Raw genomic sequence first — 26876 nt, 5'->3', positions numbered from 1 at the left:
CTGATGTTCTAGGGTTTTGGATGCAGGCCAGAAAACCTAACCTGAGAGACTGAGAGCACACAGATCAAGCAGGTTACTGGTTACTTCATCCCCTCCTGGCCCCTGCCCCCCACCTTCTTTTTCAGGGAAAGTTTGCAACACTGGCACTTTCACAACAGGAGATGGGGGGGAGGGAGGGAATTGTGGATGTTTTTAATCCATCAGGCTGCTGCTGATTCAGTAATAACAAACATGAGTCTGTTTCCTTGATTATTTTACACATAGCAAATATTTGTGTGGTGTGTCCATTAAGTACGTGTGCTATAAGGATTACTTACTGAAATGCTGTGTCAATAACAAATAAATTAACATGTGTTTGTGTGTGCCTTTTGCGTGTGTATGAGTGAGAAGGCAGAAAGAACTCAATTCCCAAGACGCTTAGTCATCTTCTGGTCTTTATTTCTGAGTTTGATCAAAGTGACAGGCTCTCAGAAGAGCTACATGAAGGGTATTAAGAAAGAAAGGTAGTGTGCTTCCCAGAAGTTTATTAAGGAGGAATGCTGTAAAAGTTTATGTGGTTTGCAAGCAGCGAGAAAGTAGTTCTCTACTGCGCGTCTTGCTGTGTTACAGTCATCTTGACTGGCCTTATGTAGCTCGTCTGATTTACAACAGTTTTGCAAGCCTGGAAAACTCTCACATTGTTAAGACCATGTGCTTCCTAAACCAGTGCAGATAATCTGCATGCTAGAGTACATTCTTTGCACACTGTGATCTGTATATCTCCCTATGCTTGATTTAAAGATTTTCACTTGATTTCATTTCACTTTAATTCAGCCAAGCACACATGTGCCTAAGTGTATTCAGCGGAGTAGCTGCATCAAGATCAATGGGGTACGCATATACTTATAGTTAGGCACGTGCTGAGGGACTTTGAATCCGGGCCTAAATCTGTCATTGCTATTAATGCAGCTGTACACAGGAAATCATACAGGAAATGCCAGATCGAAGGTGAAAAGCATATCATAGTTGACGTTGTACATTATATTTTATTCATTTTTAAATTAAAGCTATTCAGAAATAAAAACAAAATTCTCCAAAAAATGCCACCAATTCCCCCTGGCCCATTTTTCTTTGAAATTTTCTGCCATCCTCAACTTCTAATAGAATTTGGCCCAGATATGAACTGAAGTGATAAGCATCTTATCTCAGTAATGGACCAAAAAAAGCCCCAGGATATGAGCACTTTTAGCTCACAGATTTGACCTCCAGATTGAAAGCAAATTACCAGAGTGCAGGAGTAACCAATTCAGTGTTTAGCTTTTTCTTTTTTATAGAGATTCCAACTATGAATCCAGATCTGAACCTGAATCCAGGGTTTTGGTCCAGACCCATCCCTGTTTTTGACATTTGTCACAAACAAGGGTTAATAAAACACAAAGGGCGAAATTCTGTTTCCAGTGAACTCAATGGTAAAATTCTCATTGAATTTGGTGGGACTGAGATTTCAGCCAAAATAATTACATGCTGGCAATTAACCCAAAATTTTCCCTACACATTGGGAAGACCCATCAAAATATGTCTCAGTTCCCTTCAAACCCTGAAGCCCCGCATTGATTTCTGATCTAAACCTGTGTCATATTCAAACTCCTGAAGGTTCTTCATAGTTTCGTTCCTGCTTGTATCTTGTTTCCTAATCCTACCACTTAGCTGCTTGTCATCACACACTGCAGCACATGATGTAGTGTACCTTGATTTCTCTTGTCTCCTCCCACAAGCAGTGCCTGATTATTTTTCCCTGCCACTCCTTATGCCTTGAATATCCTCTCTGCCCTTATGCACCACAGATTCCAAGGATAGAAGGGACCACTGTGATCATCTAGTCTGACTTCCTGATATAATACAGGCCATAGAATTTCCCCAAAATAATTCCTTGGATGGTTTCCTAAAGGATATTCTCAACCTTGATTTAAAAATTGCAAGTAATGAAGAATCCACCACAACCTTTGGTAATTTGTTCCAATGGTTAATTTATTTCACTGCTAAAAATGTATGCTTTATTGCTAGTCTGAATTTGTCTAGCTTCAACTTCCAGCCATTGGATAACTTACTCTTTCCTCCCAGATCCCTCCTCAAGATTCAGTTCTTTTGGTCTGTCTTCCATTGCTTATCCAGACCTCTCTTTCATCCTGAACATCACCCACACACCCTAAAATGTTACCTTAATTTGCTATTTGAAAAAAATCCCCAAAGGAACTAACAAGGTATGTGTATAACCGTAAGCAGATCTTTCTTTTTCATTGTTTTAATCCTTGTCTGCCCATGCCTATTCCACTTTCCATTGTTCGTTGTCATCTCTTCTGTATAAAGTCTAAATTAGGCCCCAATCCTGCAAAGTTTATGCATGTGCTTATTGTTGCTCACACGAGCAAAGTTAAGCCACATATGTGTTTGCGGAAGTGTAAATTGTAAATTCCTCAAAGCAGAGGTCTGTCATTTTTATCTGAGTGTGCCATGAATGGATCTATGGGGTTGCATAAATAATCGCCTCTCACACAGCTACATAGGGAAATTATTAAAATGTACATTTCTATCACACATTGAAATAACTTTCAACTGAATTTCCATTTTGAAATGTACTGTTTTCCCAGAGTATTGTAATTAGGTAAAATAAAGCACAGTTGAATCCTCCAACTTGATTCAGCAAACAAACAAAAATCTGTACTATCAGAGTTAAAACTTGAGCTGTACAAAATTTTCATAATGAAATGCAAATCTTGGGCCACTTTCACAGAAGGGTTTATCAAGGACAATTAGTCTGATCTCTGCATTCCTGATGTATCCATCACCCTGGTATCTAGGGAACAAACTTTCCCTGAACCCAGGACTAAATTTCAAGCTAAATCTGGGCAGCTTTGAGATTCAGTTTGCAATTGATAAGGAACTCTTTGTTCAGTGGAGGCGCCTCAGTCCAGACTGCTTAGACAGTGCCCACCTTGTACTGAAAAAAGATACATTATCTTCAATGCTACTGTAAAATGGGTCTACTGTGCCAAACACCCCAATGGGGGTGCCTGGAAAATGGGTGGAAAAAAATTGTAAAAATGTCATCAAAATGTTTTTTGATTGAAATTCAAAGTTTTTTGTCAACAGAAATCTGGAAAATGTTAACAAGCTCTATGACCTTCCTACTTTCAGATACCATTGACTCTGCTCATGGGGACGTGGTCTGGGGTTTACTTTGCAGTGTGGAATCATCCAGGCCAAAAATTTCAAAGGCACAACCCCTCCCCCCCAAAGCAAATCAGAAAGGAAAGATTTGCACTGGTTTTCGTCCAGAGCCCGTTCCCACTACACACACTGGCCCAGAGGGAAGTGTAGTGCACCCCCAGAAATAGTGTAGCAGAGGGCATACTTCCCCCGTGTTCTGGGGTGCTCCTGGAGAAGTTCCCATAGGACAATTGGTTCTGCACCACCTCAGTGCATTAGAAATATGATTGATCTTAAAGCAGGTCCTGTGAGTGCATTTTATCAGCATTATTTATAATGCATCCAGGTTCTCCTTCAGTTCATAAAGAAACAAAAGGCGTAAATTGGGAGGGAGACCAGCCGCTAGTTTATCACCACTTCCATGTAGCTTAGCAATGTGGCTAATTTTCATTGATTTATGCATTGACTTCCTGTAGCCAGCTAGAGAACAGTCCTGACTCCTTGAAACTTATGGGACATTTTTCAAGTAAGCCCTAATAAAATGCTTCCTGTCATTCCCCTTCATTGCAATGAGGAGGTTCCCACAGAAAGTGTGCCAACTCAGCAGAAGCTATAAACCCAATGGGTCAAGTTTTAATATCCCAAAGTACATTGTGCAAATATGTAATAAAACTTCTTATTAGGTCTTAAATTAAGGGTTCTCTTTGATTCTTTTGACACATTCCTTTTTGGTGCCATTGGACAATATTCTTGATATGCAAACCTAGCATGCAGCCTCAGTTCTCCTCTGAACTAAAAATGAGAATAATAACTTAGACACTCTTTTGCAATATGCTACATTTCTGGATTCTGTTGTAAAATTAGGAGGTTTTTATTCAGGTGACTTGTTTATAAGAGCCCCACAATCAGTAACCATAGGCCTGGTCTACACTTGACAATGGAGGTCGATGAAACATCGCTTAAGTCGACCCCCTAAATTATGCGTCTCCACTGACACACAAGTTCTGTCGATTTTAAATCATGGTAAAAATCGACCTAATAAAACCACCTCTACAAGTGGTGTAGCGCTGAATTCGAATTCCATGGGTCAAATTTGTGTCTGTGTAGGCAGAGCGCAACATAAATCAACACCATTGGCCTCTGGGAGGTATCCCATAATGCCCCGTTGTGACTGGTCTGGACATTCACGCTCTGCTGTAATGTGATCACGTACACAGGAAATAGCTCCTCCCCTCAAGCCCTGGGAAATTTTGAATTTCCATTTCCGGTTTAGACAGCATGGAGAGAGTTTTGTAGCTGAACTGCTTATAGCGACTGCACGGCCCATATGTGCTCCAATTTAGAGTTGACCAGAGATCTTGGATCTCATCAGTCTGTGGGGCGAAGAGTCTGTTTTGGCTCAACTCCAAGCCAGCAAAAGAAATGTATATATATATATGAGACGATATCTCGCAGCATATTGGAGAAGGGGCACAACAAGGATGCGCAGTTGTGCCACGTTAGGATTGAAGAGCAGAGTCAGGCTTACGAGAAAAACTAGAGAAGCTAACAGCTGTTCTGGCTTCTTGCCCAAAATATGTCACTTTTACAAGAAGAGGCATGCAATTCTTGGTGGTGACCCCACCACTGTGCCACCACGCAGCATCGGTACCTGCGAAGAATCCTAGTCCAGGATGAATGAGGAAGACTCTGTGGATGATGAGGATGAGGCGAGCAGGGTACGGGAGAGTGGGGTATCCGTTCTCCTTAAGAACCAGGACCTGTTCGTTACCCCAGAGCAGTCCAGCCACACAAAAGACAGATGTAGGGGAAGGCACATTTGGTGAGTGTGTTTGGCAAACCAATTTTTTTTTTTTTTGTGATTATGTTCCCAGTCCAGCTTCTGAAAAGGAGTTTGTGTTTTTGAGAGGAGGGTCTTACAGTGTGGTGGCAAACTTCAGTGGAGGGTTACTCCTGGAACAGACTATTTATGTGCAGAAAGATGCTCTAAGAATCCTCTATGGATATCTTAAGGAAATTTTTTCATGTAGGTAATCCATTAACCTTTGCAGAAGGTTTCTGGGGAGGGCAGCCTTATTTCTTCTGCCATGGTAGGATACTTTTCCCCACCACTCTGCTATTAAATGAGCAGGCATCATTGCGGAACACAGCATAGCAGCATAAGCGCCAGGCCTGTACCCTGATGCTTGCAGCAAATCTTCCCTTTCCACCTGCATTACCCTCAGGAGACTGATATCACACATAGTCACCTAGGGAAGATGGTGCAAGTTTAAAGTACCCACCAATACAGCCACTCCGTTTTATTCCTCTGCTATGGATGAGGTCCCTGGGCACCTTCCCAAGACTATTCCTAGGTCTAGTACTGTTGCAATGGGTATTATGGGTCGGGACACTGGTTGCCCTATATATTCTGCCACTACAATTCACCTGCAGTGTCCTCTAATCTGTTCTGCCCACCTCCTCCCAAACAGGTCTTTGGCATGTTACAGGGGAGCCCAGTGATTCCTCTCCTTGCTCAAGTGTGGATTGTGGATTTTAGTGCTAATGAAGCCTCTCTATAACAGATGCAAGGGCCCCTTACTTACCATGTCTAGCACGCAAGTCTGACCCTTCTGAGTTGTACAGAATGGAATGCGGGTCTGGCTTAGCCTTGTGAACATGAAGGGGACTACTTTTTACATTGTAACATTTCCTTTAACACTTTGGGTCAGCTAACAATGGCAACTTTGTGCTTCGCTTATCTTATGGTAGACACCTCATTCTTTGGCCCCCCTTGCTGAACTCCGAAAGACATTCTCAAATTAGAAAGCAGGGAGAAAAAATGCGGGATAACGTGTTCAGCAAACTAATGAATGCCTCTGAGGCTGCTGACACAGAGCTCAGAGCCTGGAGAATGTCCTTATCTGAAAAACTAGACATGGACATGGAACACAGAAGATCTGCACAGGAGCAGGAGTGTGATATGCAACAGGAGATGTTGCATATTGTGAGGGAGCAGTCTGACATGCTGAGGCATTTGGTAGAGTTCCAGGAAGAGCTGCGGCAGGACAGACTCCATCTGCAGCCACTCCAAAATCCTCTGCCGCTTACCTCTTTGTTATTAGCCTTCCACCCCCAAGCGCTCTAGGAGGAGGTTGAGCAGAGTGCAGTACGTACTGCACTCCACACCGGTGGAGGAGAGCAGAAGGATTGATGACCCCTTTAAGAACTGTGTGCAATCACAGTTCCTTGCACAGTGACTTTTTACAATGTTAAGTTATCTTCCTTTTCCCCCATTAAAATGGGTCACAATTAAAACTTTGTAGCATTAAAAATATCTGTCTTTATTAATTCATAGCTTGGCTGGGGAGAGAAAGGGACGGGGCTGCTGAAGCGAGGGTTGGGGATGGGAAATAAAGGCACAGCACAGATATACATTACTGCAGTTCATTGCAAAACTGTTTTTTCAATGCTTCCCGAAGCCAAAGCACTCTGTGGTTGGCTCTGAATGTAGTGCTGGGATCTGGCTGCTCAAAATTTGCAGCCAGCCTATCAGCCTCCACAGACCAACCCTGGGAGAACTTTTCCCCCTTCAAATTATGGATCACACATCATGCAAATGTAACTGATGGGATGCTATTTTCACTGATGTCAAGCCTAGTAAGCAGACATCTCCATCTGACTTTTAAACAGCCAAATACACATTCCAATACCATTCTGTGCTTGCTGAGCCTGTTATTGAAATGCTCCTTCTCGCTGTCCAGGTGCCCAGTGTAGGGCTTCATTAGCCAAGGGAGCAAGGGGTAGGCAGGATCCCCCAGGACCATTATTGGCATTTCCACATCCCCAATGTTTATTTTTTGGGCATGGAAGAAAATGCCCACCTGCATCTTAGGATCCAAGTTCCTAAAGATGCGTGCGTCATGCACCTTTCCAGACCACGCCACACTGATGTTGGTGAAACGTCCCCTGTGATCCACAAGGGCCTGCAACACTGTTGAGAAGTATCCCTTCTGGTTTATGTACTCTGTGGCAAGGTGGTCAGGTGCTAATATAGCGATATTGCTCCCCCACAGTTTGGGAACCCCATTGCAGCAAACCCGTCCTCTGGGTCCTGCACGTTTTCCAAAGTCACTAACCTTCTTAGCAGAAGCCTCTTGATGGCCCTGCACACTTGCATCACAGCAGCTCCAATGGTGGATTTACCTACTCCGAATTGATTCCCAACTGACTGGTAGCAGTCTGTGGTTACCAGCTTCCACAGAGATGGCCACTCACTTCTCCACTGTCAGAGCTGATCTCAAGCAAGTATTCCCGTGATTCAGGGCTGGGGACAGCTCCACGCAAAGTTCAAAGAAAGTGGCCTTTCGTATACGAAAATTCTGTAGCTACTGCTCTATCATCCCACGCTTTCATAATGATGCAATCCCACCAATGTGTGCTTGTTTCCCAGGACCAGAACCGGTGCTTCACAGAGTGAAGATGATGCGTGACAGCCTGCAGCAAATGGGAATTATTCTACTCTATGGCTTCTAGTAGGTTGGCCTTAGTAACATCTCTATTTTCTGTGCTCCTCTCTCACCTTTGAAAATACTGCAGGATAAGCTTTGAGGTATTTGTGATGCTCACAATGATAGTGCAGAGCTGAGCAGGTTTCATGTCTCTCTGGCAATGGCATGCATGTGGCATAGAAAAATGGTGCGAAAAAGCATTAGCAGTTTGTTTGGGACAAGAAGGGAGGGGAAGGGAGCACGTTGCATCATGGGAGGATGACAAGCTTCCCAAAAGCCTCTGCGGCTAGTTGCACTGTGGGATAGCTACCCACAGTGCACTGCTTTGAATGTCGAAGCAGGCGTGGCGAGTGGGGACACAAGAATCCGGTGCATAGCGCATGGTGTAATCACGCTTCTGCGTCTTCTAAAATTTGGCAGGTGAAAGTCAAATTAAAGTAAATTGACCCTAGTCTGCAGTGTAGATATACCCTGAGTTTGCCTGGTTGTGTAAAAAACACACTGGGACAAATTCTAGTTTCACCACTGTAAATCCAGAATAATACCATTGACTTGTGGCAGTTACCTGAAAGTTGAATTTGGCCCTTTGTGTTTATAGTTATTGCACTGATTAGAAGAATGAGGCTTTATGTACCGATTAGGAGAGTATCATGTGGTACAAGTCCACAAAGAGCAAAGCCTTTGAAATAAGTTGGCTCATAGACCAGAGGAGTTCATACAGGGAAAATGTATGTTTGTTTTTATAGAAAACCATATTCAAGGTATCCCTGAAAGCTTGACAAAGTCACTGAACTGGTACTGTATCGGCAAATGGAAAAGCTCATAAAGCCTTGGACAGAACATTTTTTGGGTTATTCTTTGCTTTATTCAAAATGCCATGAGGTATTTGAAATCAGTCTAGCCAATGACAGAGATGAGTAGGAGCGACTTTAATTGAAGATATCTTCCTGTGACAAGGCAGCATCCTCTAATAGTGCACTATGACTATTAGGGTTAGTCCTGTTGTGAGACTTGAGCCCACAGACTTTGGAGAGAGGCACCAGTGTTACCACCTGAGCCATACTCACAAACATATGGACAAACACCCATTTGGAACTAGGTGGAACAAACCACCTAACATCCCTCACTTGTGACCTTAGGCAATGAGCCTCTGAATTGAAATAAACTCCAGCTAATGCCTCAGTGAGTAACGTTTCATGATCATCTTAAGGAGGAAAATTGTGTTAATGATTACAGATTTTTTTGACTGAAGGGGAGGTTGTGTTGGTGATATTTAAGGCCTGCAGCCAGGCACCAGGATTTTGGGGGATCTGAAATGCAAGAGGGATGCACAACATTTGGTGCATGAGTAATAGTTTCTCAAGAAGTTCTCTTCTGTTTCCTTGATTCTGATTAAGGCTATTTGACACCTGATTCTGATCTTGTTTCCATGGATTATAGAGTAGTGCAAATTCATTGATTTCATTGGAGTTACTCTGGGGTTACAACAGTATGAGATTAAAATCAAGCCTTTAGTGTTAGCTCCCGTACAACTCTGTCTGCATCAAGCTGCTGTTGGTGGGTTCAGTTTTAGTTCTAATGTCAGCCCATTCATTGCTTGTTTTCACTTTGAATTGGCATGAGTTTTGGTTTCTCTGAGGCACCCCAGAAAGCTTTTCCCATTGGTGGAGGCAGCCTCAGCAGTTTCTGAACTTTGCTTTCACTTCCCACCCAGATGCCTTAGTGCATCACCAATCCAATTATATAAATTCATCGCACCACATTTATTGAGGCAGCAGCACTGCAGGTCCAATTAGACTAATCCTGAAATCCCTTTGGTGGTTTAAATACGTTTAGAGCATATTTATACTGTGCTTCGCTGCTATATTTAGAGAGAACCAGATTAGTTTATTCAATCCACTTTCAGGAGCCAACACACAAAGAGGAGAGGTAAACACAAGAGCAGATGAAACATATCACTCCTTGCTTGCTGCTAACAGGACCAAATTCAGCCCTAATATAAATCCACTGTTAATGAATTAATGTCAGCGATTAATGTGGCCCAGCATTATCGTGTTTTCAGCTCTATCAAAGGATAAATCAGGGAATTTTAACCAGTTGCAATTGCATCCTTCCATTAGCAGAAGAGCTGTCATTGGGAAGGACTAGGCCAACCCGTGGCTTTTAGGCATAGACCACAGGCAGGGGTAAGTGCTGAGCTACACCACCCTGGAGCAGCCCTGTGAGGCAATGGGCCCTGAAGAAATGGAATGCCTCCTGCAGCCCCCAGGCTCACTATGCCTACTGCTTATAGCTCTTCGTGTGGTGTGGCTTGATACCCTTTGCACTGCTGCCCACTTCTGCTGGCCAGTGCTTGGAGAAGAGAGGCCCTCCCCCTACCTTGACTGTCCCTGCACCTTTGGGTGTCATGTACCACTGGGTGAATGCATAGGGAGCATCCCCTGTGCTGAGCGACTGCAATTCTCCCTAATTATTGTGCAGGCTGCACAAGAAGATGCAAAGACAGATTACGGCCCCCTCCCCACTCCACACCTATGCAGTATCTCACCCTTTGTGGATATAGGTGCAGTGGCCAGCCCACACACCATGGAAATAGTGAGAAATAATTGGTAGTGCTTTAAAAGACTGATCCAGTTTACTCCAGAGACAATACCATAGCAGTACATGTGAAGTGCAGTGCACAAGAATAAATACCACATGTCTTGTTTAGTATTGCAGTTACTACTGAACAGTAAGTAGCCAAAGGAATGATCGTTGCTAATAATTAAAGCAGCAGTTAAAGTGACAGCAAGGAGTTTGAAAACATGTGAACCAATGTTTTTCTTATTAAAGCAAATATGTTTTGGTCGGTAAAAGTGGATTCTTCAAAAATATATTTCATGAACTTACTGGGAAAATACAAATGCCACTCTTTATTGTGCTGGCAGTTTGGAGGACTTTTACAATAACATACAGTTATTTTCACAGCGATTTCCGGGAAACTGCTTTTCCCAGCGATTTCTTTTTTATTGGAAATGTAGTGTCCGTCTAACAATCACTGAGTTTTATGAAAAACTTGAGTACTTCATTAAGACGCATGGAATCAACACCTTCCATTGCATTCTCAATTAGTATAATCATGATGCTGTTTCAAATGATGATCAGCCGGCAAGAGAAGAAGCTAAAGTTAAAGTAGAAAAGAGGGGAGGATGTTCTTGTGGTTAATGGTATGTCTACACTTACAATGGTGAGTAGAATACAGGCACTGCACATGTAGCTACACGCCTCAGAGAAAGGCAGGCTGCATCCACATTTATGTCTGTGGTGTATAGCTACATTCCACAGTAAAAGGCTCAGGCAGCAGGGAGGCAGAGGGAAAAGGCCCCAGCAGCAAGGAAGTGACAGGAATGCAGTGGGACAACAAACAGCTAAAATAGCAGTCTAGACATGAGGCACATGAGACATGAGGCACATCATGAGAGGTGAGAAGAGACCCCATGTAGGATATATAACTTGGGGTGTTTCGGCGTGTAGGGCACTCTACTCTTCTCGTGTAAGCCATGCCTCACCGTTTACACTGGTATTTATACCTGAGCTAGCTGGACATGCAGTGTCTGTACTCCTCATGCCGCCATAAGTGTAAACATAGCCTAAATCATTAACTGAGAGGAGATCTGGGTTCAGCTCCTCACTGTGTCACAGACCTCCTGCATGACATTAAGCAAGTCATTGAATTTCTCTGCCTCAGTTCCCCCATCTGTCAAATGGGGATAATAATATTTCCTTTTTCCCGCTCTTTGTCTGGGCCATCTGGTTAGATAACAGATTCTTTGAAGTTGGGACTGTCTCTTACTGTGTCTATGTGCAGTGTCTAGAACAATGGGACCCATATGTCTGCTGTAATAAGATCTGCTGTAATATAAATAATAATAATAATAAGGAACCCAAAGACAAACTAGGAGAGGGAGAAAAAATGATGATGGATAGAAACAAGAAAAAGGGAAATTGAGGAAAAAAAGGATGAAGGTAGGGTAAAGTGAGTGAGAAGTAAATGTTAGAAAAATGGAGGAAACAGGAAAAAAGACAGAAAAACATGGGGGAAAAACCCACCATAGAAATAGATTTCGAGAATAAATACAGGAAGGATGAAATTACAAAACAGAACATTAGAAATAGAATTAAATGAAAAGTCAGCAAAAGGGAAATCCAGAGATATATCACCAAATTCAAATGTGCTGGGTAAGCAGTTTTTGTTAAAAATAGGTAAGTGCTGGCATTTTCTTCCATTTCCTGGGTATGTAAGTTAGAGTTACTTAGCATTAGGTTCTCCTGAATGTGATTCGAGCAAGTGTAAGAAGGTCTTGGGTAGTCTAAGCGAATATAAGGGGATTTAAGTTACATCACCTTACACATTATTCCAGAATTTGGCTCTTAGACAGAAGCCTGGAGAAATGAAGGTGTCCTAATGTCTAGGGAGTGGGGGTGGGGGAAGAGATAACAGCAAGTGATGCACTAGAAAGAAAATGGGGCCCAACGAAATTATGATCCTAATCTGATCTGATAATAAGGATCAAGAGTCTAATATGGAGTACTTTCACTGTTTAAGTCCTATCTTGCATACTCAGTACACTGAAGTCAATGCGAGTTCTGAGTGTGCAGAGAGTAGAGAATTGGGTCCCTACTGTATAAGCAGAAAATTTCATTACCACATAGAATAATGCCTGAAGAAATCTTGTCAAGAAATAACACGATACCAATATTAACAGAACTGAACAAATTCATGCAAAACACTGAAAATCAGAAGTGATTTCAGGGAAAAGGGCATCTAGGAAGCAAAAACTTGTTCAATGATTTTGCCTTAATGATAAGCAAGTACATTTCACTTTCAGACACGTAGTACTTGAGTCAATCACTAGTTCATGTGCTATATGCATGACATGAATCAAGAGAGTGAGAGGATATTTATTATATGACAGTGTCTCATGTCCATCTCTGCACATTACTTTCTCCCTGATGCTTTAAACAAGTTAAAACAGCTCATTGCACTGTAAACAAATTTTCTGATGATCCTAAACAGTCAGGATTTTAAAAGCCAGAATTTTTTAATGTCAATAGTTCATCCTGATGATTCTTTTGCATTGAGCCTCTTTCTTTTTCTCTTTCACTGGGAATGCCCCTCCCCCCCTCAAAAAAATTTCTCAAAAAAGATATCCCAGTAACCAGCTCAGGAAATCTCCTGACCTATTTACATTTACATTACTTGAGACTCTGAATTCCTACTCACTTAATGCGCTGTTAGAGTTGTGCATTGCACATGCCGTATGGAAATGCACACTTTTTCAAGACGTTCACCAGCAGTTGTTGGCAATCCCTCAGGTCGAGGATGATCTCTTTCGCAGGTTTTATTTTATATGGGTCCTTTGGTGACTGAGGAGTCTGATCCTTGAGCCCCAGACTCATTGGCTGATAGTATTGGAAGGCAAGGTTGGGCCACAATTACTGCATGACAGTTGTCTGTCCTTTCTTTTCTGATGTTTTTCTGTGACCAGGATGAGATGATTTTCCTTAAAAATGGTCGTTCCTTCTTTGACAAGTCTTTGCCAGTTAGCCTGGTCTTGGGCTACTATCTCCCAGTGTGTGAAGTCAATGCCACAGCTCTTGATGTTTATCTTGAAGGGTGCCTTTGAAGCATTTCTTTTGGCCTCCCTCTTTCCTTTCTCCTTTGGTAAGTTGGCGTATAGCAATTGTTTTGGTAGCCATGTATCAGGCATACACTTATAGTGTCTGCTCCACCTCAGCAAGTGCTGGATAATTAGGGCCTCAACACTGAAGATGTTGGCCTCCATGAGTACAGAGATCCTCCCAATTTATGTTGAGGATCTTCCAGAGAAAGTGCTGGTGCTGGCGTTCCAGGTTTTTCAGGTGTTTTCTGTAGGGCACCCAAGCCTTACAGCCATAGAGGAGAGTTGAGATTACCACCACTTTATAAAATAAAAGTCTAGTGTGTGTTCTGATATCGTGGTTGTTGAACACCCAGCAGGAGTCACAGTCTGCCAATTCTGTGCTGAATCTCAACGTCTATGTTTGCCCTCTGTGAAAGATGGCTGTCAAGATAGGCAGAGTGTTCTACGTTTTCCAGTTCCTCTCTGTCAATGTGGATCTTCCTTACTAGGTCTGATGATTGATCGGGAGCAGGCTGATGAGAACTTTTGTTTTGCCAATTTTCAGGATTAGCCCTAAGTTTTTATAAGCTTCTGAGAGGCAGTTGTGGGCTGTTTGTAGATCCTCCTTTGAATATGCCACTACAGCACAACCATCAGTGTACTAGAGTTTGGTTATTGTTGCCGATTTTACTTTAGTTCTAGCACGGAGGTGAGAGAGGTTGAAGAGGTTGTCATCAGTCCAATATTGGATGCCAGTGCCCTGTGGCAGATAGTTGTGGATTAGCATTTTCCTAGCTGCTAGGAAAATGGAGAAGAGAGTGGGTGCAGTACACAACTTTGCTTCATGCCATTTCAAATGGCAAAAGGCTCAGAGGTAGAGCCACCGTACAAGATGGAGGCAGTCATCTGGACGTGGGGGAGTCTTACAATGGTGGTAAATTTGCTTGGGCAACCAAACTTTGCCATGATTTTCCACAGAGCCTCATGCTTGATGGAGTTGAAGGCTTTGGTCAGGTTGATAAAGGCCATATACAGCTCCTGGTGTTGTTCTTGACATTTTGCCTGGATCTGCCTAGCTGAGAAAATCATGTCAGTCATGCCCCATAATGGTCTGAAGCCACACTGGGACTCTGGGAGTACTTCCTTGGCAAAAGGGATCAGATGATTCCATAAGATTCTTGCAAGAATCTTCCCAATGATGGAGAGGAGGGCAATGGCTCGATAATTGCCATATGTTAAATCAATTGGAAATATTGCAAATTACACCACAGTTTGTGATATTTTGATTTAACTAAAATTTTTGGTCAACACGCACCCACAAGCTATCTAAAAATGATTACTCTGTTTACAGACCTACAAGGCCAAACCCTTCATCATAGAAATAGCCCAATGAATTCAGAGGGACTGCATGCATGAGGCTTATATATATATTTTCTAAACCCCTTACTTGCCAAGAATCCCTCCTGCCGCCTTCCCTCCAGTGTGCAAAGGAATCATGAAATCCAGCAAATGAAGAAAACCCAAAAGAAAGCTCAAGAAATAGAGTGAGAATTCCTACTGCCTGTTATTCTAATGAAACAAAACCCTTTCAAGATTTGCCTCATTACGCTATCATTCAAACCACTATGCTAATCAACGATACCAGGAGTTTTTGAAGAACGAAACTGTTGGGCTATTAACTTACTCTTAACAGGAACTTTTTGTGTGTACTTATTGAGTGAGTGAGTGAGTGAGTGAGAGAGAGAGAGTTTGTGTTTGTGTTTGTGTTTGTTTGTTTGTGAGAGAGAGATTATCTTTAATCTTCATATAGAAAAATGGTTACTATGTGATTTTGGAAGAGTATCAGCTACCTCTATGGGATTCTCCCTATGAAAAAAATAACTGAACTGGGATTCTTGGGCTTGGTGGAAAATTTGCACTGGTGTAACTAAATCAATATAAAATCTTATTTTAGCTGTAATTATATGTAAATTACTGAATTAAGATAAATTTAAGTGAGATTTAGACTGGTTTAGGTGTGTCTACATCAAGATGTTTACATTGGTGTTACTAGATTTATTATGAATTGATCTAGTTATACCGCATATTATTTCTAGTATAGATACTATGGTCACTGAGATGGCAAAGGATCTCAATTAAACCAGTAAGTAACAACAGTCCTGTTATGTGCTGTTAAATCGCAAAGTCAAGTCAACATCATGCACTGATTTCAATGCAATGTTCCTTGGAACTGAGACTACACTGTGCTTCCAGAATATTTTATGAGAGTCTCTTAATGGATGTGAATTTCCATAGAAATTCTGAGAAAATGAATCTATATAATCTTTTTTAAAAAGTCTTTATACATCACTGAAAGAAGGCTAAATCCAATATAGGCATCTCAGACATAATTCTGTCTGACTTTCAGATAATGAATATCTAAAGCTGGTATTGAGATCTTTTTCATTCCTAAATGTGGTTTACAGCTGAGAGGTGTTTTATTTATATTTCCCCTTGGTTTATGACACTTCATGTTCTGAGAGTGAATCACTGACATATACCAAAGTACAACTTTTACTAATGTTGCCTGATCCTTGGCCTGATCCCATATTCTTTGTGCAGACACAGATGGTTCCCCTGAAGACAATACTCTGCCTTTTAAAATGATAATTGATAATCTCATGAACTATCTGAAGATATAAAATGCTTTTTTATTAACATAGGGCTAGATTTTTGCCTTTAAGGCCACAGCCCAGAACAGTGGCAATACAGAACTTAGAGAGAGATTGTACTTCGGAAAGGCAATAAACAAGAGGGTAAAACATACTGCACCATCTTTTAGAGCGTTGCAGCTGATAGCCCCTAGAGTTCCTGGCCTTCTCCACAGGCCCGTGGAGGGAATTGGGCCATGGCGTGGTTGTAAACTCTGTGCAGAGCTGGGAATATAACCCAGATCTCTTGGCTTCCAGTGCTGTGCTTTGGCCACACACCATCCCTCCTCTCTTACATGACAAGTGTTTATAAATCACTCTGTAGTGCTTATTGTACATCAGTAGAGAGGCAGTTTCTGAAAGAATGAGTTGATTGAATGCTGAGCTTACTCTAAGCCTAGTCCTTGGAGCTGCAGAGCACCTGTGCTGTGTATGCCCTCCAAAGTTTTTATAATGAGAGAGATCCTAGTCACGTGGCCTTCGAAGAAAGGCTCTACTCAGATTTTGGAAGCCAAGACAATGTCTCAGAGAAAAGGCTAGGAATACAAAAGGCCGTTGAGGCTGATCGCTACAGCTGTGGGAGAGAGTACTTAAGACTTACAGGGACAGGTACCAATTAACGTTTGGCAGGAAGGCAGAAAAGCCTAGGAGAATGCCAAAGGATTTCATCAGGATAAACTCGTACAAGAATTTTTTAAGCTGAAGAGCACCAGATGGCATTTTCAGAAGTACTTTTGATTACAGGAAGAGATTTCTGATATGTCTATTTCCTAATGCGCAGGGGGGAGGAAAAAAACTGATTATTCTAAGTTGTAGTATAAAACCAGAGTCCTCAGGAATCAGTAGACACACGCCCATGTCCTTCTGGAAGAAAAGAGGGCAAATCCATGAGGTTTTCTTGGGCAAAGCATGTGAAAGTTTGCAAGCCTCTCTTTGGGCTTCATGACCTAAATTAGTTTTGTGGAACCCCAAATGTGAAAAATAGGTGTAGAGGTTTGCATTCACTCATAATTCCCTGCCCCACCTTGCCCCCTACCCCCTTGGAAGAAAAACTAATAGCCCTGTTACCTCACTTCCTTGTTCCCAGCTCTCACACGGCAACCTTCCCTTGGGAATCCCTCCCTCTCAGAATTTAGACCAGATTTTCTGCATGGGGCATGTTGTCTTCTACAAGCTGTTCCTTCATCATCTCCTATCTTGGGGTAGGAGCAGGAGGCTGCTGCTTCTCTAATCCAATATTAGCCATGGCTGTATAGAGAGCTGAAATCCTGGGATTGGCATGAAGTGAAGTGTATTACTTTGAAATAAAATTGTTTGTTTTGCTTGTGTGGTCAAGATCAACCAGTGTTACAAACAGTTTTAAATGGGCTTAGTTTATTTGTGCTGTGGATTTCACCCACACACCATAAAAAATTCGAAACACTTAAACATGTGTTGTATTTTATTGGTAAGGAAAATATTAAATATCCTACTTCATGAGTGGATGTTAACATATCATATTGGTGCTTTGTGAATTATGCTGGTTTCCCAGAATGTAATTCAAAATCCTTTTCCTACTGTGCAAAGCCCTTAACAATGTAGTATATATCTATCCAAATGACCACTTCATAATCCATGACCCTCCAGTGCTACTGCCCTCCATTAAGACAATACAGCTGGAGAGACTCAGGAAAAGATTGTTAGGATTTGCAGGCAGTGTGTTCTCAGCAATGGTACCCCAGCTCTGGAAGGCCCTTCCAGAAGAAATATGGCTGATCCAAAACACAACTGCATTTACAATGAAATTTCAGACACACCTCATCTCTGAAGAACTTTCACATGCCCTCATTACCGGAAAGGCCTGGAGAAAGCGAAAGAAACAAACACCTCAAAGAATTTTTATGCTTTTTTTTTTTTTTTTTTTCAAAACTGATGGTCAGTGCTTAGATCCAGTGTGTTTAGGTATCTTAGCAATATTGTACCATACATTGGTCCACAGATCATTTTCAAAGTCAAATTCAATTTCATGTCCTATTGGATGAGAAAAGGTTCCATTAGAGCTGCAGTATCCTGAACCTTAGAGACCTAATGACTGTGGTGAAGAGAGCTAAGGGGATAATAATATTTGATTTCTTGAAACATTTTCACTTATTTTGGGGAGATAGTTTTAAATTACTAATGGCCAACTTCTGTCCTTAGATGCTCACATATGGCTCCCACTGTGTTCAAGGACATTGTGCCTTCAAGAATTTTATCCTTTATTGGGACAAATACTACACACACACATACCATCTCCAAGGGCAAGCAAGGCTCCAACAGTGCATTTCTGCTGTGTTAGGGACAGGAACAGGATGCAAGAAAGCCTGCACAAGAGATTCACATCTCCTAAAAAGCCACAGAAGCGTAACGTTTGAGGACTCTCTTCAGCCTTGTACACAGAAGGTCTCTACAGGATAGATCAGATTGAGCTAATTTAGGGTACAGCAATGGATCCATGACTGCCTAGGTTGTACAGGCAAAAATCTTCTCTTCCACGCCAGTTGTTCTGAACAGAGAAGGCACAACAGCTGCTGAGATTACTACAGCTTAACATGGGAAGGGAAGAAAAAGACCTAGCATCACAGCCTGTATACTGAGGTTTTGAGTAGGTTTCAGGAGTTTGCTCTTACTGTTTTGTGTTTCAGCACATTAAACAATATCAGGCTCTAGATGAACTTGATTCTTGTTTTGCAAGAAATAGGAAAGCACTTAGCAAGATAGAGAGAACTTATCTGTGTTTGTAACAAATTTTCATTTCCCCCCCTTATATTATATGAGCAATAAAACTTATTTACAAGGCATACAAAATTCAGTTTATAGTTGGAAAGACATCTCTCCCTGTCTGTGTTGTTTCTGCAAGTGTCAAAACAGACTTGTATTTCATACCAATAAAAAATGAATTTTATGCCAAGAACAGCAAGAACTAAAACAAAACGATGCTATTTCCTCAAATAAAAAAATAAACCGGGACTTACCTAATCTAGTCCCTGATCCTACAATTGGGTCAGCATGAGCAGACCCAATGCAGAGATCGGTGCAGCTGCCTGCAAATATGGATCAATTCCAATCGGGTCTTTTGTAATCAGAGGGCCAGATTCTGAAACCCTTCCTTAAACTAATTAGTCCCTTGCTCCACAAGCACTTCTATTTGTTTTAATGGAAATCAGAATGTACAATCTAGAGTTACTAGCAGAGCTGAATGAAAATTTTCCAATGGAACATTTTCCATCAAAAACTGTGTTTTGTCAAAACTGAAAAGCCCCGCAGCAACATGTTAATTTTGATAAAGTTTAATTTAGGGAGGGGAAAGGGGGCAGGGGAATAGTGTGAATTTTTTATTTCAAAATGTCTTTTACTTTTGATTATTTTTAAAAAGTAACTTTTAAAAAAATGTTCACATTGAAATGAAACATTTTATTTTATTGAAATAAAATGTTTTGATTGATAAAAATGAAAAATTTTTGGAATCTTTTGGAAAATTTCATTTCACAAGAAAATTTGATTTCTTGTTTGTTTGTTTTTGTTCTGATTTAGGACTAAACAAATTTTGAAATTCTGGAATTTCTTGTGAAATGGAAATTCTGCGTCCTAGTTATTACAATATTACAGTAGTTAAGTTTGAAATATGATTTATTTTCCAGTCAATTTTTGTAGCAACAGTTTGATCGATTCTTTGATACTAGCAACTGTTTCTTGGTTAAGCAAATCTAAATGAAAGTGAACATTCATGCAAACAAAACTTTGGTTGAATAAATGTTCATGAATAGTGAATAATAAAGGGGTACAAACAGGCAGACATGAAAGGAGGATTGTGACTCAGCAAACTGTTCTCATTTAGGTTTTTAAACTAGTCAACCAGCTCTAATTTCAGAAGATGCTTCACTCCTACTCTGCCCACCAATGCTGAAGTGGAAAAAAGTATTTGATTTATTTTTAAGCTTATGTTTTTAAATGTGGCCCTGATTCAGAAAAGCACTTACTTATCAAAGCATTTAAGCATACGTTCTCCCATTGACCTCCAATGGACATAAGCATGTGCCAAATTGTGACCTAAGTGATTGCTTCTGATGATTTCACTTGATAATTGAAAAGTTTTCCTTTCTTGCATTTCATGTTATGAGTCCATTTTTAAAATGTTTACTTTTTAAATACAACAAATGATGTACAGTATGCCATTCTGCCACAAATGAAAACATTACACTCTCAATTTCATATCAATACACAGTTCTAAAACAACACCAATGTTACCAGATTTGCCCGTCACCTTGGCGTACGCTCATTTAGTAGGGTTACTTTCCTGGGGGAGGGTGAGTTGTAATTCTATTAATGTACTACTTGTGTTTTCATATGGAGCTTTACTTCTCCCTTCTGCAAGTCCCCTCCCAATGGAGCTACCCTGCAGGACCTAAGTTTTGCAGGGCTGGGTTCCTCCAGCCCTAGACTCAGATAAACACCAACATAAACACACACACACATTCCCAGATTAACAGTGCGTCTGTGCGGACCCGGTCAATCAGCACTTCCAAGCTGATCTCTTATATGTCCCTGGACTCAGCAGGCTGGGTCGAATAGCATTTTCAAGCTGCCATCCTTATGTGCCCCTGGACTCAACAGGTGGGACCGAGCAGCACTTTCAAGCTGCCATCCTTATGTGCCACAGGTTCAGCACATCCCTATCCTCACTTTCACGCTACAATTGTTCTGGTGGTAACCCCATGATGAGCAAACCCTACAGGATTTTTGGGCGTTACAGGGATCTTTGGCTGAGAAAAGAGAAGCGTTGCTGCAGAGCAAAATAGGGAAGACAAGAACACGCAAGAGTAGATAAAGTTCAGAGAAAGTCTGGCAACCAGCTTGATTATAAAAGTTATTTTATTGCCAGGTATAAAGAATACTAGCCATACAAGGAGAGACCAATAAACAAAACAGTTACAATATTACATGGTTTCACTTGGGGTACTGGAGAAATCTAGTCCAAGTTTGATTACAAAAGTCAAGTTTAGAAAGTCATACTTGGAGTTTGAGAGAGAGAGATCGATCAAATTAGGTCTGAGGGGAAAAAGTGGGTTTAACCAAAGAGAGAGAGAGAGAGAGTTGGGGGTCTCACCACTCAGCGCAGTGTGAACCAGTCAAAGGTTCCCAGGAGACAGGCTGTTCAGCTTAGGGTCTGGAGTACTTGAGACCAGCAGAGCCCCCAACACGATCAGTCAGGAAAAGGTGAAGTCCCAGTGGAAGTGATGCAGCTTTTGGATCCAGGCATCAGAACAGAGTTTAGAACTTGGGTGGGGGTTTTTGTAGGGAAGAAACAATGGTTCAAGGGAGAACAGTAGGTTTGTTTTTGGGTAAACGATGACTCAAGGGAGTCTACCAGAGTTGTTTTGTTTGGGCTGGACAATAGGAACTGATCATTCCTGGCTATGGGCAATGTTACTTCGAGGGAGCTCACAACGCAATCAGGCAGAGTCAGTATTTTGGATATCAGTAAAGGATCTATGACTGATAATTGCAGAGCTGGGTGTGTGCAGGCATGGGTTCATTAACATCTGGAGCAGAGATTTCCCATCATGCAGTGCTTCCCCGCTTTACTGATTCCAGAGTTCAGTGCAGTCCATGCCTTAGAATCTCTGTTCTTCATTCTGTATGTTAATAGAGATGCCTCCTAGTCACATCTTCTATGCAAATGAGGCTAGGGGAGTTGCCTTAATCCTGTCACCTGGTCCGGAGGGTCTCCCACTGCCTTTTCATTGCTTTTTGTAAGTCGTTCTTCTAATCAGTTCTGGTTCAAGCAGAGGCTGGGGGGTGGGGCGCTCAGGTGAGTCAGATAGTAAACATTATGGCCTGGTCTACACATAAATCTTAGGTTGACCTAGCTACATCTCTCAGGTCTGGTCTACACTGACAATGTAGGTTGATGGAATGTGTCTTCCATCAACCACATAAAGTATGTGTCTCCATTGGCATGTCAGTTCGGCCGACCTAAATCGTGGTAAAATTCAACTTAATATAACCACCTCTGCAAGTGGCGTAGCACTGAAGTTGAATTGTGTGGGTTGAATGAGCATCAATGTAGGCAGAGTGCAATGTAAACCGATGTCATTGGCCTCCAGGAGGTATCCCATAATGCTCCGTTGTGACCACTCTGGACCTTTTGACTCTGCTGCACCGTGGCCATGTGGACAGGAAACAACCCCTCTCCTGAAGCCCCAGGAAACTTTGAATTCCCATTTCCTATTTGGTCAGCATGGAGACAGCTTTGTAGCTGAACTGCTCATGGAGACTGCACACCCCAAACATGCTCCAGCATGGAGTCAACCTGAGGTCTTGGATCTCATCAGCCTGTAGGGCAAAGAGTCTGTTCTGGCTGAGTCCTGAGCCAGCAAAAACATTTGGATATCTATGAGAAAATATTGCATGTTATGGTGGCGAAGGGCCACAAGAGGGATGCGCAGCAGTGCCGCATTAAAATCAAAGAGCTGAGGCAGGCATATCAGAAAACAAGGGAGGCGAACAGTCATTCTGGCTCGTCACCAAAGACATGCCACTTTTGTGAGGAGCTACATGTGATTTTCATCGGTGACCCCACCACTGTACCACCATGCAGCATAGATACCTCTGCAGATCCCAGTCCAGGATGAATGAGGAAGATTCTGTGGATGAGGAGAATAGGGGGCAGGCAAGCAAGGTGTCCATTCTCCCTGAGAGCCAGGACCTGTTTGTTACCCCAGAGCAGCCCAGCCGGACACAGGACAGCATGATTAATGCTGGGGAAGGCATATCTGGTGAGTGTGTATAGCAAATTGCATTTCTGTGGTTATAGCCCCATTCCACCTTCTTATTTATTGGAAAAAAGGAATTTGTCTTTTTGTGGGGATGGGCTTCCTGGGTGTTGGTCCACTTAAGCAGAAGGTTACTCCTGGAACAGACTATTTATGTACACAGGGATGCTCCGAGAATCCTCCGTGGATATCTCCAGGAAACTTTCATGTAGATACTCTGCAATTCTTTGTAGAAGGTGTCTGGGGAGTGCAGCCTTATTTCTTCCACCACGGTAGGACTTTTTTCCCTACCACTCTGCTATTAAATGAGCAGGCATCATTGCGGAACACAATATAGCAGCATAAGGGCCAGGCCTGTACCCAGATGCTTGCAGCAAATCTCTTTCCACCTGTGTTATTCCCCTGCTATGGACGGTGTCCTGGGCCCCAACACAGACAATTCCTAGCCATAACATTGTTGGCATGGGTGCTGGGCGTCCGTGAATGGATGCCATTATTTTTTTTCCAGCAACACTTCACCCACACCCTCCTCCAATCCCTTTGGACCACCTCCTCAAAACCAGTCTTTGGGATGGTAAAGGGGAGTCCAATGATCCTGCTACTTGGTTAAATGTGGATTGGAGAGTTTAGTGCTATAGACACTTACCTATAATGGACACAAGGGGCCTTTACGTACCATGGCTGCAACGCCACTCCAACCCGTTCAATAAGTACAGATTGGTGTGTGGGTCTGGCGTTGCCTTGTGAATATGAAGGGGAGTTCTTTTTACATTGTAACATTTCTTTTCATCCATGGGCCCAGCTAACACTGGAAACTTTGTGCTTTGCTTTTCATACAGTGGACATGTCGGCCTTCACCCCTGCTTCTAGTTCTACAGAGCGCCTTTCCCAGATTAAAAGGTGGGGGGAAAAACCTCGGGATGACCTGTTCAGTGAACTAATGAACACCTCCATGGCTGCTGACACAGAGCTCAGAGCCTGGAGGATGTCATTGTCAGAAAAACTGAACACGGACATGGAAAACAGAAAATCAGCCCAGGAGCAGAAGCGCGCAACACAACAGGAGATGTTGCGTATTACGAGGGATCAGTCAGACATACTGAAGTGTCTGATAGAGCTCCAGTAAAAGTAGCGACAGGACAGACTCCCTCTGCAGCCCCTGCAAAATGCTCAACCAACAAGCTGTTTCCCAGCTCCCATCCTCAAGCGCTCTAGGAGGAGGTTGAGCAGGGTGTAGTATGTGCTCCACTCCACACCAGTGGAGGGGAGCAGAAAGAGGCGACGCCCCCTTTAAGAACTGGGAATGTGCGTGATTTGCTGTTTGCATAATGACACTTTGCTCTGGATGCTCAAGCAGCCTTATGAGAGTGTTAAATTATCATCCTTCACTCCCACTGTAACTGATCACCACTAAAACTTTTCTGCTGTAAAAAACATTACTCTTTATTCATTGAGAGCTTGGGGATTGTTGGCAGGGAAAGAAGGGAAGGGGAATGATGGTGCGAGGGTGGAGGATGGGAAGGGAAGGCACAGCACTGACAAAGACCTACATTACTGCGGTTTATTGCAAAAATGGATTTTCAATGCATCCCTAAGGTGCAACGGTCTGTGGTTTGCTCTCAATGTAGCACTGATATCTGGCTGTTCAAAATTTGTGGCCAGTCTATCAGCCTCCAAAACCCAATCCTGCGGGAACTTTTCCCCTTTTGTTTCACACACATACTGGAGCACACAGCAGGCAGAGATAACAGGTGGGATGTTGCATTCATTGAGGTCTAACCTAATGAGAAAATTGTGCCATCTTGCCTTTAAGTGGCCAAATGCACATTCCATCACTATTCTTCACTTTCTGAGCCTATTATTGAAATGCTCCTTTTCACTGTCCAGGTGCCCTGTGTAGGGCTTCATTAGCCAGGGAAGCAAGGTTTAGGAAGGATCCCCCAGGATCACTATTGGCATTTCAACATCACCACTATTTATTTTTTGGTCAGGGAAGAAAGTGTACCTTTCCAGACCACCCCACATTGATGTCGGTGAAACATCCCCTGTGATCCCACAAGGGTCTGCAACACCATTGAGAAGTATCCCTTTCGGTTTATTTAGTCTGTGGCAAGGTGGTCCAGTGCTAAGATAGGGATATATGTCCCATAAATTGCCCTGCCACAATTTGGGACCCCATTGTGGCAAATCCATCCACTATGTCCTGCACTTTTCCCAAAGTCACTACCCTTCTTAGCAGAAGACAATTGATGGCCCTGCACACTTGTATCACAGCAGCTCCCACGGTGGAGTTACCGACTCTGAATTGATTCCCAAAGACCAATGGCAGTCTGGAGTTGCTAGCTTCCTCAGAACAATGGCCACCTGCTTTTCCACTGTCAAAGCAGATCTCAAGTGAGTATCATGCACTTCAGGGCTGGGAACAGCTCTGCACAAAGTTCAAAGAAAGTGGCTTTTCGCATACAAAAGTTCTGCAGCCACTGCTCATCATCTCACACCTTCATAATGATGCGATCCCACCAGTCAGCACTTGTTTCACAGGATCAGAGGCAGCGCTACACTGACTGAAGATGCTGCGTGACAGCATGCAGCAAACGGGAGTTGTTTCACTCTATGGCTTGTAGCAGGGTGGCTTCAGTAACATCACAATTTTCAGCGCTGTGGTCCCTGTCTTGCCTCTGAAAATATTGCAGGATAAGTCAGGAGATGTTTGTGATGTTCACAATGATAGTGCACAACTGAGCGGGCTCCATGCCACTCCGACAATGGCATGCGCGCAGCAGAGATGGGTTTTGAAAAATGGCGTGAAAAAAATGTTTGTCTTTTTGTTTTGGACAAGAGAGGAGAGGGGAGGGAGCACCTTGCATCATGGGAGGACGACAACCTTCTCAAAAGGCACTGTGGGTAGTTGCACCGTGGGATAGCTACCCACAGTGTACTGCTTTGATTATCAATGCAAGCATGGCTGGTGGGGAAGCAAACCCTTGACGCAATGCGCGTGGTGTGATCACGCACCTCCGACTTCGTAAGTTTAGCGGGTAAAGTTGAGTGAAATTAAATCGACTTCACTCCGCAGTGTAGACATACCCTCCGGGGTTTGAAAAATGCACAACCCTGAGACACCTAAGCCCCAGTGTGGACACTGCTTGGTCAATGGAAGAATTTTTCTGTTGACCTAACATCTGCCTCTTGAGGAGGTGGATTTACTACAACGATGGAAAAATTCCATCTGTTACTGTAACAAGCGTCTGCTCTACAGGGCTACAATAGCGTAGCTGCAACACTGAGGCTGTGCTCCTGTAGTGCTTGTTGTAAGTTAGCCATAGCCTATGTATCTAAGTGAATGGGAGTATTTGGATTCATTCCAGTGGGAGCAGGATTGAGCCTTATGTATGCTTCATATTAATTTCATTATTTGGCCTTTGATTTTTGTAGGTATGTGCTGAGTGGAGGGGCGGCAGGGAACTCAACATGAAGTTCACTTGAAAGAAAAAGGAAATCAACTCCAATTGATGAATGTGCAGTAGGAAATTAGCTCCTTGGTTAAAAGAATGCATATGTTTTACAGTTCTTTAATTTATATGGAGTTTTCTTTTTGAGCCCTTGAGGAAGAAAGGGCAGGATGAAACAATAAAATGTTATAATTATTTAAGAAAACTGAAGTACTTTTATCAATAAACTACATCTAGCTGTACAATGGCCACATTTTCATTAAGAGTTTATGGTGACAAAAAATATGATGAGCAATTCTTGACTAGTTTGTATAGGTCATTGAACTCCAGAGATAAATTTATATCCCTTCAATGTGGACCCCTTGGGTGTATTCTATGCTAAAAATATAGAAAGATAATACCAATAAACAACATGGACTCAATGTAAACTTTTAACACGTTAGCCCAACAACTTGCTAGATTTGTGTAATGTTTCTTTCTGCAAATTTCTCTTTCTTTGTCTGTTTTCCAGTTATGAGAGTAAGTTGAACTGAGTGACCCTTTTCATCACTGAAATTAATGGATTGCTGCTGCTGTCTGGATTCTTAAATAGATCATAAGTGAAATCCTGTCTTCAATGAAC

General features: G+C 42.4%; 1 long non-coding RNA gene across 1 annotated transcript in view; it reads left to right on the top strand.

Moving 5' to 3' along the window:
• The window catches only part of LOC137152188 (uncharacterized), a 47558-nt gene extending 21072 nt beyond the window's left edge, over positions 1-26486 (top strand). The window contains exon 3 of the long non-coding RNA XR_010919470.1: positions 26238-26486. This is a non-coding gene — a long non-coding RNA (uncharacterized lncRNA). The remainder of the gene's footprint in view (positions 1-26237) is intronic.
• Positions 26487-26876: the final 390 nt, after the last annotated feature.

The sequence above is a fragment of the Emydura macquarii genome, unplaced genomic scaffold (assembly GCF_026122565.2).
Source record: "Emydura macquarii macquarii isolate MOO-44397 ecotype Brisbane River unplaced genomic scaffold, CSIRO-AGI_Emac_v2 contig_1146, whole genome shotgun sequence".
Lineage (NCBI taxonomy): Eukaryota > Metazoa > Chordata > Testudines > Chelidae > Emydura > Emydura macquarii.
Note: the sequence above shows the minus strand (reverse complement) of the source record. Positions and strands in the feature narration are given on the sequence as shown.